We start from the raw sequence: 15,089 nt of genomic DNA, 5'->3' as shown, positions 1-15,089 counted from the left end.
CCAGTGCCTTACCACCCTCAAAGTGAAAAACTTCTTCCTAATGTTTAATCCAAACCTGCCCTCTTCCTGTTTAAAGCCATTCTCCCTCGTCCTATCACTACATGCCCTAGTAAAAAGTCCTTGCCCAGCTCCCTGTAGGCCTCCTTTAGGTACTGGAAGGCCACAATAAGATCTCCCTGGAGTCTTGTCTTCTCCAGGCTGAACAGCCCCAACTCTCTCAGCCTCTCCTTACGGGAGAGGTGCTCCAGCCCTCTGATCATCTTTGTGGCCCTCCTCTGGACACACTCCAATGGGTCCATGTCCTTCTTGTGTTGGGAACTCCAGAGCTGGATGCAGTACTCCAGGTGGGGTCTCACGAGAGTGGAGTAGAGGGGCAGAATCACCTCCTTTGACCTGCTGGCCACACTTCTGATGCAGCCCAGGATATGGCTGGCCTTCTGGGCTGTGATCGTACATTTCTGGCTCATATTGAGCTTCTCATCAATCAGCACCCCCAGGTCCTTCTCCTCAGGGCTGCTCTCCAGCCATTCCGCGCCGAGCCTGTATTTGTGCTTGGGATTGCCCCAACCCAGATGTAGGACCTTGCACTTGGCCTTGTTGAACTGCATGAGGTAGGCTTCGGCGCACCTCTCCAGCCTGTCCAGATCCCTCTGGATGGCATCCCTCCCTTCCAGTGTGTCTACCTTGCCAAACAGCTTGGTATCATCGACAAACTTGCTGAGGGTGCACTCAACCCCACTCTCCATGTTGAACAGTACAGGTCCCAGTACTGACCCCTGAAGAACACCACTCATCACTGGTCTCCACTTGGACATCTAGCTATTGACCGGAACACTTTGAGTCGACCGTCCAGCCAGTTCTTTATCCACCGAGTGGTCCATTTGTCGAATCCATGTCTCTCCATTTTAGAGACCAGGATATTGTGTGGGACTGTGTCAAATGCTTTGCACAAATCCAAGTAGATGACATTAGTTGGTCTTCCCTTGTCCACTGCTGCTGTAACCCCTTTGTAGAAGGCCACCAAATTTGTCAGGCCTGACTTGCCCTTGGTGAAGCCATGCTGGCTGTCACCAACCACCTCCTTGTTTTCTGTGTGCCTCAGCAGAGTTTCCAGGAGGATCTGCTCTGTGATCTTGCCAGGCACAGAGGTGAGACTTACTGGCCTGTAGTTCCCTGGGTCTTCCTTATTTCCCTTTTTGAAAATAGGGGTTATGTTTCCCCTTTTCCAGTTGGCAGGAACCTCGTCAGACCACCACAACTTCTCAAATATGATGACTAGTGGCTTAGTGACTTCATCTGCCAGTTCCCTCAGGACCCGTGGATGTATCTCATCAGGTCCCATGGACTTGTGCACCTTCAGGTTCGTCAGGTGGTCTCACACTTGATCTTTGCCTATTGTGGGCGGTTCCCCATTTTCCCAATCCTCACCTTTGCATTCTGCGTCATGGGCAGTGTGGCTGCAGTCCTTGCCAGTGAAGACTGAGGCAAAGAAGTCATTGAGTACCTCAGCTCTGCCTCTGTCCTTGGTAACCAGCTCTTGCATATCCTTCCGGAGAGGGCCCACATTTTCCCTAGTCTTTCTTTTCTCGCTGACATAGTTAAAGAAGGATTTTTTGTTTGTCTTGATGTCCTTGGCCAGATATAGTTGTGTCTGGGCTTTAGCTTATCTAACCCAATGCCTGGCTGCTTGAACAATTCCTCTGTATTCCTCCCAGGCTACCTGCCTCTGTTTCCACTTCCTATAGGCCTCTTTCCTTTTGATCATGTCCAGGAGCTCCTTGTTCATCCATGCAGGCCTCCTGGTTTTTCTGCCTGCCTTCCTCTTTGTAGGGATGCATCACTCCTGAGTTTGGAGGAGGTGATCCTTGAATATTAACCAACTTTCTTGGGCCCTTCTTCCCTCCAGCATTTCATCCCATGGCACCATACCAAGCAGATTCATCGAGAGGCCAAAGTCAACTCTCCCAAAGTCCAGGGCACAATTTCGTTGCTGCCTCGAGGATCTCGAACTTGACCATTTCATGGTCACTAAAGCCCAGGCTACCCTCAAGTTTGACATTGTCTACCAGCCCCTCCTTGTTGGTAAGAACAAGGTCCAGCATAGCTCCTCTCCTCGTTGGTTCGTCAACCACTTGGAGAAGGAAGTTGTCCTCAATGCAATCCAAGAACCTCCTGGATTGCCTATGCCTGGCTGTGTTACCATTCCAACAGATCACAGTATCACAGTATGCTAGGGATTGGAAGGGACCTCAAAAGATCATCTAGTCCAATCCCCCTGTTGGAGCAGGAACACCTAGATGAGGTTGCACAGGAAGGCGTCCAGGCGAGTTTTGAATGTCTCCAGAGAAGGAGACTGCACAACCTCCCTGGGCAGCCTGTTCCAGTGCTCTGTCACCCTCACTGAGAAGAAGTTTATTCTCAAATTTAAGTGGAACCTCTTGTGTTCCAGCTTGAATCCACTACCCCTTGTCCTATCATTGGTTGCTACTGAGAAGAGCCTGGCTCCATCCTCATGACATTCCCCCTTTATATATTTATAAACGCTAATAAGATCACCCCTCAGTCTCCTCTTCTCCAAACTAAAGAGACCCAGCTCCCTCAGTCTTTCCTCATAAGGGAGATGCTCCACTCCCTTAATCATCTTAGTTGCCCTACGCTGGACTCTCTCCAGCAGCTCTCTGTCCTTCTTGAACTGAGGGGCCCAGAACTGGACACAATATTCCAGATGCGGTCTCACCAGGGCAGAGTAGAGGGGAAGGAGGACCTCTCTCGATCTACTAACCACCCCCCTTCTAATACAGCCCAGGATGCCATTGGCCTTCTTGGCCACAAGGGCACAGTGCTGGCTCATGGTCATCCTGCTGTCCACCAGGACCCCCAGGTCCCTTTCCTCTACACTGCTCTCTAACAGGTAGCTCCCCATCCTATACTGGAACCTGGGGTTGTTTCTGCCCAGATGTAGGACCCTACACTTTCCCTTGTTGTATTTCATTAAGTTATTCTCTGCCCAAATCTCCAGCCTGTCCAAGTCTCTCTGGATGGCACCACAATGCAGATGTTGGGGTGGTTGAAGTCGCCCATGAGGACCAGGGTCTGTGAATGTGATGCCGCCCCTATCTGTCTATAGAGGGCTTCATCTGCTAGGTATTCTTGGTCGGGTGGCCTGTAGCAGACCCCCACTGTAATGTCCCCTCTCCCGATTTCCCTTTAATCCTGACCCATAGGCTCTCAGTTGGCTCTTTATCCACGCCTAGGCTGAGCTCCATGCATTCCAGCTGCTCCTTCACATATAAGGCAACACCACCTCCTTGTTTCCCTTGCCTGTCTCTCCTGAAGAGCCTGTAGCCTTCCATGGCAACACTCCAGTCATAGGAGTCATCCCACCATGTTTCTACAATGCCAATGAGATCATAGCCTTAGAGGTATGCTCCTCCTGTTTGTTCCCCATGCTATGTGCATTTGCACAGAGGCACTTCAGCCATGTCTTTGTTGAAGCTGACTTGGCTGGAGCAGTTTTAATTACTTTGCACTGCTTTCCACGTGGCATTCCTTTGCCGTGTATTAATGGTGCCTCCCCATTGGCTCCTGTTGCCCCAGGAACTCCTGGCTCATCTACGTAAGACTTTGAGCATGCTGCAGCACAGCCAGCACATTTTGGAGCAAATGGCTGCAGGCTTTCACTAGCACCCCATTCCTCTTTGCTTGGTACAACATCCCTTGGCTGGTCACAGGCAAACCCAATAATACCCCCTTCCCCCATCAAGTCTAGTTTAAAGTCCTGTTAATGAGCCTTGCTAATTTTGGGGCAAAAACACTTCTTCCCCTTTGAGTGAGCCAAACCCCGTCTGCTGCCAGCAGGCCTGGTGCCACATAGGCTGTTCCATTGTCAAAAAACCTAAAATTGTGGAGGTGACACCAGCCACGGAGCCACGTATTAACAGACTGGGCTCGTCTGTTTCTTTCAATGTTATTGCCTGCAATGGGAAGTAGGGACGAAAATATAAGCTGTGCTCCAGATCCCCGTAGTAACTGCCCCAAGGCCCTGATACCTCTTTTAATTATTTTTGCACTTCGATTTGCACTTTCAACCCCCTCATATGGAACAGAAGCAGTGGGTAGTAGTCTGAGGGCCGCACCAGGCTAGGGAGTCTCTTTGTGATGTCCCTGACCCGAGCCCCAGGGAGGCAACAGACTTCCCTAAGAGTGGGGTCTGCCCTACATATTGGACCCTCTGTCGCCTTCAGACCTGAGTCACCCACGACTATAACCTTCCTTTTCTTCCTTTTAGAGGTAGTCTTAATATGGTGAGTAGGCATTTCTGGTCCTGGCAGCTCCTCTGATGTATTTGGACTGTCAGCCTCATTGTTCTTTGGCTATTCTACCCTGCCCAGGGCCTCATACTTGTTGTACAGTGGTACATGGGGAGGGGAGGAGGGCAAGGAGGGTGTTCGCTTGCTGCCCCTAACAGAGACTTGCCTCCATCACCATATTCCAGTAGGCCACTTCCTTCCATGCCTTCAGCCCTACAGGGCAAGGAGATGATATCCCTATGATCTTTTCTTATTTCTGGTGTCTGACCCGGTCTCTCTTTCAAGGAGCTCAAGGCCTGGGTCCACCAGTTGATTTCTTTCTCACTCTCCCTGATACTCCTTAGTTGCTCAACTTTGTCCCTGAGCTCTGCCACCAGGCTCAGCAGCCTGACAAATATTCCTTCCCAAACAGCTGTCTTGAATGATTAAGAACACCAAATGCTATCTGTAATTGGGCAGAAAACCTCTTGCTTATGATTTATCTTATGTAAACAGTGTACAAGGCCAAATTGAGCGTGATCAGAGGAGGTGGATGCCTCTGGCCGAGGAGGCGATTGCTCATTCGCGGTGAGCACCTGAGCATGTCTGGGGAGAAGAGAAGCTTCCAGAGGGCAAGGTGGTGCCAACAGGCAGAGAAAGATGGGTATTGGACAACCTGATGTTGCCTGACTGATTAGGAGCAGTATGTGGCCAAGGTAAATGCTAACAATTCTCATTGGACAACATGTTATTTGCTCCATAGACCTAAAGGCACTCAAAGAAGTGGGGGTGTGGGAGGGGAAGTGAATGATGATTGTAGTATGCAGTCTCTTGTCCTAAATTGCTTTGGTACTAAATGAAGGGAAGGAGGCTGAAGCGTTGGCAGTTTATAAAAGAGTTGTGGGAGAGATTAAAGGAAGTACAGACCAGCTGAGGTCCAGACCACCTGAAATCCATATTGGCTGAAGCATAGAACTGCTGTACGTGAGATCAAACATGTAGGGAAAGAGCTGACAAGGCTTTGTAAGAAGAAAATTCTGTCATTTGAATCTATGGGAGTGTTTTGGGTGGTTTGATTGCTTGTCTTTCAGAGCCCAATTAAGAAGTGAAGAAAGAATATCTGGTTAATATAGTCAACCTGGGTATATGAAAGGTTTTCCTAAGTTAGTTCAAGAAAGTCTCTTAAGGCCTGTAAGCAGCACTGGGATAAAGAAGAGGTCTTTGAATGTATAAAAGATCAAAGGGTGTGACTAAATATCTGGAACGAGTTCAACAGGTTTCTGTGCTGTCTAGCTCAGTCGCAAGTGACCTGAAAAGGGAATGAATGACAAACTGACAGTTTTGTAATGATACATAAGGATCAACTCAGAAAAACTGTAAATGGGTTTTAGAAAGAAAAAAAAAAAAACCAAACCAAAACAAAATAGAAATAATGTCATAAATTACTTGAGAAAAACAGAGGCTAGAACACAACTGACAGTGAAAATCTGTAGTTCACTCCTTGTATATTTTGTGTCCTTAGCAAGTGTCTAACAGAACTGGAAAAAAATCAGCAAAGGGTAGCAAGAGTGAACAAAGGGTTGGAATAATGTCTTTACAAGGAACAACAAAGTATGCTAGGGCTACCAACTTTGAAAGAGGCAACAGAGGAAGAATAAGACATAAATCAATTGTTCACTGCCTCTTCCAATAATCTATTCTCATAGAAGACATTAAATAGAGCTTGGAGTTTACAGGAAAGAAAACAAAGGATGCAGATCTTCACACTTATGGTTAACCTGAAGAACTCTTTTGTTACAGGAATCTGTAAATGCTGGCAGTTTACAATAGGGTTCAAGAGTTCAAGTTCATAACAGAAAAATCCATTGAGAGTTGCTGAATACACAGAAGCTATTTCTGCAAGTCCCAGTATTACATGTGATTGGGGCTTGGGGGTGTATATAGGCTAACTATCACCACATGATTCCCCTATTCTTGGGGGGCCTTTTTCCTAAGCCTATCTACTTTAGGCGAGTGTCAAAAGCAGGATGGGCTTTGGATATGAGCCAGTATGTATGTTCTCTAATGATGAAAGAGAGATGTTTCCCTGGAGAAACTGTGTAAGATTGGCAGTAACCTGAGTTACAATTTACTGCCAGTGAGCAGGGACTGAGAACAAACCTGGAAAAAAGGAGATGCCTTGCAAAGACATAGTGGTAGGAGGGAGATATTTTTAAATACTTTTTTATCTTTATACTATCTTCTGTAGTCTAAAAAAATACTTATTATAATTTATGTTGAAATAAAACCTGATCTATTACTATAAAATCTTTTCTGTTCTTTTTGGAGTACTCAGTTCTGAAGTAAAGACCCAGTTTGCCCCAGTTTTCCCCCCCAGTTTGACTGACTTAGTCTATCATACCACTATGTCTTCTGCCCTGGGTAATCCTAACAGTTTCACACAAAAAGTTTTCTTTGCATGCTGTCCTGATTTGTGAATACACAGGATACTGTGGGACTACAATACATTCAAGTGACAAATTTGTAATAACATAATCACAGATTATTTTTTTTAATGATAAAATAACCTTATCTATGGAAAACATATAAGTAATGCCTACTTTTCAATAACTTCCAAAATTATGGTGATTTCTCTAATGTGTTCCTTAGACTTCACCATCACAAACTGCTACTCAAGAAGAGTAAATGTTGCACCTCTGCAGAAATGTTATATCAGCCATGGCTGGGATATTTTGACAGGGAAGGTCAAAACTGAGTAATAAAAATGAAAGGAGATTAAATAATAGAAAATGTGGAGTCATGTACTTATAAATATATCTGGTATGCTTTAAAGCTCACCAGGATGACATCTCTACAGTGCTTCTATGTAACAGGATGACCAGATGATGGTATGCATAGGAAAAGTATTTTCAGCTAACGGAGAAGAGGCTTAGCTGAAGACTAGCTGAAGTTATATGCAATCTATGAACAATTCTTGCCAGGCAAGTTCAAGAAAGAGTGACTGAAAATAGAATAAATGCAATTATGGAAAAGACCGGAGCATAGGCGGGCTTGTGATGAAAGAGTAAAAGAGCTTGGCTAGTTTAGTGAACAGAGGACTGAGCAGGGCTGTGTAAATGTAGGTGTGAAATAGCAAGAAGAGAGAACTGTTAATTAAGCTTGAACTTGGTTTATTTAAGAACTCAAAGCTGGAATTACCTCGGAAAAAAAGTAAATTGCAAAACTGAAAGAAGTCCCAAAATATTACTGAAGTGAAATTTAAGGATGGCTCGTAAATCTGAGTAATAGAAGCAAAAACTCATTCTAAACATACTGCTTTTGAGATTAAGGGTGATTTATGAAAATAATGGTTTGATATGATGCCTACAGTTGCAGGAGACTGGACCCAATGACACAGGGTATTCTTGTTAACATAATGTTTCTGAGCCTAGGAGTTACACGTCATGCTCCTAGAAGTAACCAGTTTGATCTGTGTTATAATTATTGGAATGGTATGTGCATGTTTACCCACCCTGTTAATTCCAGCTGTGGAAAAAATATGAGATTGTTAATGTTAAGTCAAACTTTAATGTTGCTTATTCTCATGTGATCCAAATGAAATACAAAATGCACATCACTGCAGAATTTGCCGTTGTCTTTTTTTTTTAAAAAGAAGAGGTCATCTCTGAACTAAGAGTTTGCAAAGTCATTAGCACATTAATGATGTGGGACGAACCTTGCTGTTACTGAAATCACTGAATATTCCTGGTTTACTTTGATGGTAAAAGGATCCAGTTACTAAAATTTATATTTACTGAATTCTACTGCTTCTTGCAGCAGGTACTAATTTGCTTAGAAGGATGTTCTGTTATAAACTATACCTAATAACGTAAAGTGGAATTAAATATGAGGATATACTTCTTGAAGTGAGATAAACACTTTTTAAAGTGTGTTTAGAGAAAGAGAAACAACACAATAATTAGATACAGCTAAAAGCTATTATGCAGTTTACTGGTACAACAGACAGACATTTAGCCTCCTGAGTTTACTCAGTATTACCAAAGTATATCAGCAACTTCTTACCCCTAACAACAGTTGGTCTTCCCATCAAGGTAAGCTACAGTAAAAGTTACCTCTGTAGCTCTGACATCTTGGCCAAGTATTGAAGTTCAAGGTCAAGTCAAAAATGTCTTTCAAAATAAACAATTAAAAAAACCCAACAAAACCACCAACCTGAATGTATGGGCGTATTTTTAGAAACAGAAATTGCTGCCTGAATGCAGTGTAGTGGATTAATGCATTGCTTTAATAGACTGGCCCTTTGCTTCTACAGGTAATTTAAATTCTACCATGAAAAAAGTGATTAAAAATCTTTCTGATTTGTCAAGGGTGAAGGATGGTCACCAGAAAACTCAATCAAAGGATTTACTTTGAGCTGTTAGAAATACACAGCAGAAGAAATCAGGGCTCTGTGCTCAGAAATCAAATTCGTGACAAAAGAAAACTGTGTTAATACAGGATGGCTGGGATAACTTGAAAAGGCAGCCTATCTGCAGTTGTGGCAAAGTGAAGAAATACAAAATTTCTAAATGGATTATATTGTGATATTCAGTATTTAAATATAGATGAAAACACTTTTTTCAGGTTTGCTCAGTGCAGCCAACAGAGATTTCTAAAACTGAAAAAAAAAAAAAAAGTTTTTTTCTAAAGACAAAACAAGACTGGAAAACAAAGGTCACACCTGGTTCTGTATTACCTGTTCTAGCTCCACGTTGATTTGGGCAAGGCTACCTGGATATGGTTATGGTGGGCTTTCTACTTTATCTGTTGAATAAAAAGAGAGACAACTTTTATTGTACGTGCCTTTTCCCAAACTGTAGAAGGGGCTGTTTGCTTTTTAGGGTTCAATAGAAGTTAATTCCACATCATTAAATATCAGTAAGCATTCTACTGTGGTATCTGTGACAGATATTCTGTTGGGAATTCAGAGACCAGCGCCTGTCTAGATTAGCAGGATTAACAGTGGCAGGACTGGTGTGAGGGGACCTGGAGGTATTTTGAACAAAATATCTAGACCTGCTCTGCCTTTGTAACATTGAATCCCGCACTGGAAAGAATTAGTCCTCTGCACCTTCTGGTATGAAATAAAATAAGGGAGCACGCATTGGTAGTGCCATAGGCGTTTTCCTTCTTGTGGTAATGAAGAAGATGCATCACTGCAGAGAAACAATTATTCTGTAACTCTTGTTTGTGAAGAGGCAAAGGAATCCCTGGTTCTTCAAATTTGAGGACAACTGTGCTTTTTAAGTTTTAGAATGGGAGGGAGGATTTCTTAAGGCAGAAATGATTGGCTTTTCTCTGCCATCTTCTCTGTTGTTGAAGAAATCTGAGTAGGAATGATTCTTTATCATCCTTGCCAAAAAGGGCTTTCCTGTCTCCTGTCTAAGAAGCTATCTTCACTCGTGCTGTTGTCATTACGTGCTTTGTGGATCTAGTGGGAAGATGGGACTGCCAAAGATATTTTTTCACTGTTTTCACCCCCTTTATAACAACATACTAGTTTTAAAAAGCAATATTCCTGCTAGAGCGTCAGCTGCTTTCATTTTTTCTTTTGAAAGCCAGTGTCAGAGAGGAAGCCACACAGTCTCACAAAGCAGCTGACTGAGTTAAACTTCAGCACTTACCACAATACACAGAAGTGAGATAGTAGTTTTCAAAATTGAAAGAATTTTGCACCTCTAGCAACCTCCATTGTTATAATCCACTGCCAGGGTAGGGGCATCCTTGGTAGCAGCATTGACAGCTGTAGCATAGGCATCCTGTATTACCTCTGTGAGTGAAAGTTTTTAAACACCGTATCATTGTCTATGCTATGCACAGTTATTACACTCATAATGGGACCAGGTTGCAGCAACAGAGTTCAATCTTGTCAAACACTTAGAGAGGCAAATAATCAAATGAGGGTAAACTCCTGCTACTATGCAGGGTGGGGTGGGAAGACATGATGTCACATTGAAGATGATTTGTCTTCCTGCATCTGAGTTACAAGTGGCATAACAAAATGCAGAAGCTAAATGAAATAAAAGAATTTACTGAAATGTAAGGAATGCTTGTCATCTTGTAATTATAATGAAAAATCAAACTACTTTGCACTTGGCAGTCAGAGATTTCAGATGACCAATTTTAGCCTTCACACTACCCCAATGAGATAGAGAAGTGTGTTCACATGGAGAGAACAAAAAAAAAAAATAGATCTCATTACATCTGTTTTTGTCTTGTAATCTCAGGATTATGATTTTTTTTGTGTTTGGCCCCAGACAAATATGTGTTACTATAGCATTTAAAGGTGTGGAGTTTGATTGCACATGGATAGACAAATCTGTGCCAGTGATCAAGGGGAAAAAAGAAAGGTAAAAAGGACAGAAGGAGAAGGAAGGTGGCAAGTATGAACATTGACCTGATTGTTTCCACTGTTTCAACATGATCCCTAATGTTGATAAAAATTCTTTCTTGTCTTTCTCTCACAACCTAAAAACCTTTATCTTGTTTTTTTATTGTATCTGTCAAAGACATTTGACATTTAATAGATATTTTTCTATAATTATGCCCACATTGCATTGTACTTTGGAAGCCTGCAGTAAATAACGAATACTGAACCTAGAAAGACAGGTGGTGCTTAAACATCTGTATGGTGTATTGCTTGACTGCTAGAGGGAGCAAAGATATGAAGAATACTAACTCATAATGATGTAAATACAAAGAAGATAGTCATAAGGGTTTCTGGCAAGCCTTTGTTATAAATTACCCTCAAGAGATTGCAAGCTCTCACAGAATGTGTATATCCAGACAGTCAGTGCTGGTAGATCAGCTGTTAACATAGTCTTTGCTTTAAGACAGCTGAAAGAAAAGTGTCTGAAATAAAGAAGGCTCTTTACTTGGCTTTCACAGTTGTCATAAAACCTTAAATCTAGACAGTCAGAATTTTTCTAGGCACTGAAAGAGTTGTTTTCTCTTGAATCCTAGTCTTTGCGTCTTCTCAAAACGTCATGCAAGTTCAGCGTGCTAGTGATCTTTGTGACAGATTTGAAATGCACAGTGGTGTTAAACAGGGATGTGTTCTGGCAGTAACTCTCTTCAGTACAGAATTTCCTTTACTTTTAAATCATGTTTTATTTCTGTTCCTCAACAGGTACATTTCCATGCAAAAATCTGATGCAAAAGCAAGTGCCTGCTGATGGTTGAACGTGTTTTGTACTGAAATCACCACACTCAGTGCATGTAAAGATGGTAAGTACTAAACCACCTTTGAGTGCGTTTCTATTAACATGCAATGTGTTTGAACTAATTGTAAATCTAAGGGAAAATCCTTGACTATATGCCAGCTATATTGGTTGATCTGAATGAAGAGGTACAACAGTAGCTTTACATGTGTTTTGCTTTGTCATTTGGTCAGGTAGAGATAACATTGCTAGATATTGAGATTAATTCTCCCATTAAAAAGATAGCTGTAAGAATTCAGCCAAGCAGTAGTCTGTCTATGGGAAAGCAGCCAATGAATGATGAACACCAAGATCCATACCACAAGATGTGCGTTGTGCTATACCATAGTAGGACATGGAAAACTTGTAGTAAGAATCAACAAAGGTTAACCACCTTCTCAGTGGAAAAGGTGGAGTCTTTCTTGCATTGTGAGCAACCACCAAAGCAGTGTTTAAAAAATGTTAGAAATCAAACCTGATAAAAATTTTTATTTAAAGATATATCCTTTATCTTGTTTACTTGCTTGGTGAAGCTGCTTGTTTGTGAAAGTTCAGACTATTAAAAATTTCTAAGAATTTCCTGACTGTCTCTGTCATGTCAATGATGATTAATTTGTACTTTTTACAACTCAGTGGGCTATCTCTAAAATGTGTCTTTATAAACTAAGATGTATTACTTTTCTGATAAGACAAAAAATGGAATAATACACCTTTTTTTAACTTGCTGGCAAAGAATCACATACAATTTGTTCTTCATTTAAATAATGCCATCTTAGTGTCCTTCATGCAGAGAGATATTTTCCCCTCTTTCCCTCATGTTCTTGGCCTTTAAATAATCACCTACTTGAAAGAAGCTAGGAATTTCTGTTGCATTCTAGGAATTTTACATCATCAAATCTCAGTGCAGGCTGAGTTTTTATTATCTACACAACAAAAACTGAAAATAAAATTTTCTTTATATTGGAAGATCATTCTATTTTTAGTACATTGGTCATATTAGCATGAATGGTTAAAAGGAAACAAGAATTCTATGAGGTTTGGGGTTTGGTGTTTTTTTTTGGGGGGGGTGTTGTTGTTTTTTAAAGTGTTTTCTAACCTTGTCAGTCTAGCCCCTTTACTTCAGCTACAAAGGCTGTAATTTCTGGAAGAATTACAAAATTAAAGCTGGCACCCAATTGACTGTGTCAAATGTTTAGCATTGCGGCTAGTTGGTACTATCTTTGACCTGATGATTGATTACACTTCCTGCTCCTCAGCTTCACATCACCTCCTTCTGAATTTTGTTCTGTGCAACATAGCACAACCTCATCCAGAGAAATCATCCAAATTGCTTGTATTTTCATGGGATTGATTTTGTAGCATCTGAAGTAGAAGTGGTAGTTTGCTCAGTGTGCTCACTAAGCAACCCAAAACTGATTGAAGATGGACCTGGTCCGAGTAGATCAATTCAGCGTATAGTGACCCACTATGAAAAGGGTAAGATAAATTCTGGCTGAAAAAAATTACAGTGAAGCAGAAAGTAGATGTTGATCTATGTATCGGATTCTTCTTTCCTGTTTCCATGGGACAGGTAATATAACCTGAATCCAATCATTCCTAAACATTTCCTTGGGGCTGGGATATTTTAAGGGGGAAAAACAACTGTGTCTTACACTTCATGAAACGGCTTTGAAGGAAAGAACAGTTCCACCAGTTTACCACTTTCCAATATTCACCAACTCTCTGACACCAAGATGCTGCAGCGATGAGGTCTCAGGAATACTGAAAAGCTGACATTTGTTAATGAGATTTTTGCAGTCACTATTATGCTAATCTGCCTGATAGTCTTACTTTATTTTGCGGTAACACAATCATACACTTTAAATAGGGGAAGTGAAATTATGGCCACTGTATAGAGCCTCATAATGGTCTGATACAGTACCTGAGTGCATTGGTGCAACTACAATATTTTGAGCCAACTGGCATCCTGAATCGTCTAGCTGCCCAACAGATGCCCATGCTATGAATGATCTCTAGAAGCAGCAAGTATTCTCTAGTGTAAAACCACTCTAACTTCACACAGAAGGCCAAAGCACTAAGTTGAGCGAATTTAATGTTCGCTTAGCTAACAAGCTTAAACTGCCTTATTGAAATCATGTTGATTTATTACCAAAATCAAGCTGCTACCATCATAGGGAATAACATTGTAATATTTAAGCACAGGTAAAGTGAAGCATCCTTAATGTTTTGACATTATTAATGTATCATATATAGACTTTAAATTTATAATAATCAAATCTTAAGGCTTCTATAAAAGGAAAGTGTTACCAACCTGTCTTGTTAATTTCACTTATAAATCTTTGTGATACTGTTCTGATTTCTTAGGCTTCCAACTTATCAAATGACTTGTCATAATTATCTACCTATTGCTTCTTAATCAGGCTGGTACTCTAAACGGGGGGAATTCTTCTAAACACCTCCATACTTATGGTACAAGGAAGTTTGAAAACAGACCTTTGCTACATGTCTTGTTTTAGAAACCTCTTTTTAGCGAGCAGAACAAAATTATAAAAGCATGCTGAATACTAAAGTGTAAGTACAAGTATCTTCCATGTGAATATTGTCTTCTACCTCTGTCTGTGGCCTTATCACCTTGCATTGATTCCAAGCGAGGCAGCAGCCCTCAAGCAATCCCATTTGGTTGTAGAAGAAAGATTTTTGGAGTGGGGCTTAGTGTGCAAAGCGGTTTGAATCAAACATTATACTTTGGCCGGGAGGAAAGGAGAGTGGCAACGGCCTTCCTGTAGCTCTAGAGAAACCAAAGTGTTATAGCAGTACCTTGTAGTGCCCCTTCATAAACTAAGCTGTGCTCTTTCCACATACAGGCAGGGATCTCCTTTCTTCTGATCATATAATAAAGTATTGTTGCTAAGATACTTTTTTAATTTATTTTTTGTTGGCTTTGTTCTTATTTGTGACTCCAGCCAAATGCATTCATCTGAATCCCCATATGTTTTTAATCTACAACTGTGTGGTAAAGATTTTTGTGTTCTTGGGACAATAGCAAAATATATTCTGTCACATGCAGTACTAAGAGAAGGTCATTTTTGCAGCTTACAGTCCTAGACTGTCTATTGCAGCAATGTACCACGCACTCCTCCCTTCTGAAGCTACGTCTCATGTACCAAGGTGATAAGGAGTCCTTAGACTCCCTCAATACTGCTGCAGATATTCCTTCTATTTCAGGGTATGCCTAGCAATTGATTTTGTGGCCTTTTAGCCACCCAGGTGCTGTAAAGGAGGTGTAATGCAAGGGAGAATCTGGTCTAGAATTCAGAAGTGTTTTAAATATTTCGGCAGTAAAATATTTGATGCACTTCTAATCAGTGTCTTAATAACTATTTCATGATTTTCAATGGAGTAACTGGAAAGAACTTTTGTACTGTGTTGTACCTAATACAGTTGTTGCATTTCCAGCTGGCTGTTTCATATCTTTCCTTAAATCTGAGTTATTTTACCTTAGAACATTTTTTTTCTTCTAGTGTTATGTCTATAATAGAATTATCATTTGTGTATTCTCTGT

The sequence above is a fragment of the Vanellus vanellus genome (genome assembly GCF_965231255.1).
Source record: "Vanellus vanellus genome assembly, chromosome: Z".
NCBI classification, from domain to species: Eukaryota; Metazoa; Chordata; class Aves; order Charadriiformes; family Charadriidae; genus Vanellus; species Vanellus vanellus.
The sequence above is the reverse complement of the archived record's forward strand: the minus strand, read 5'-3'. Positions refer to the sequence as shown.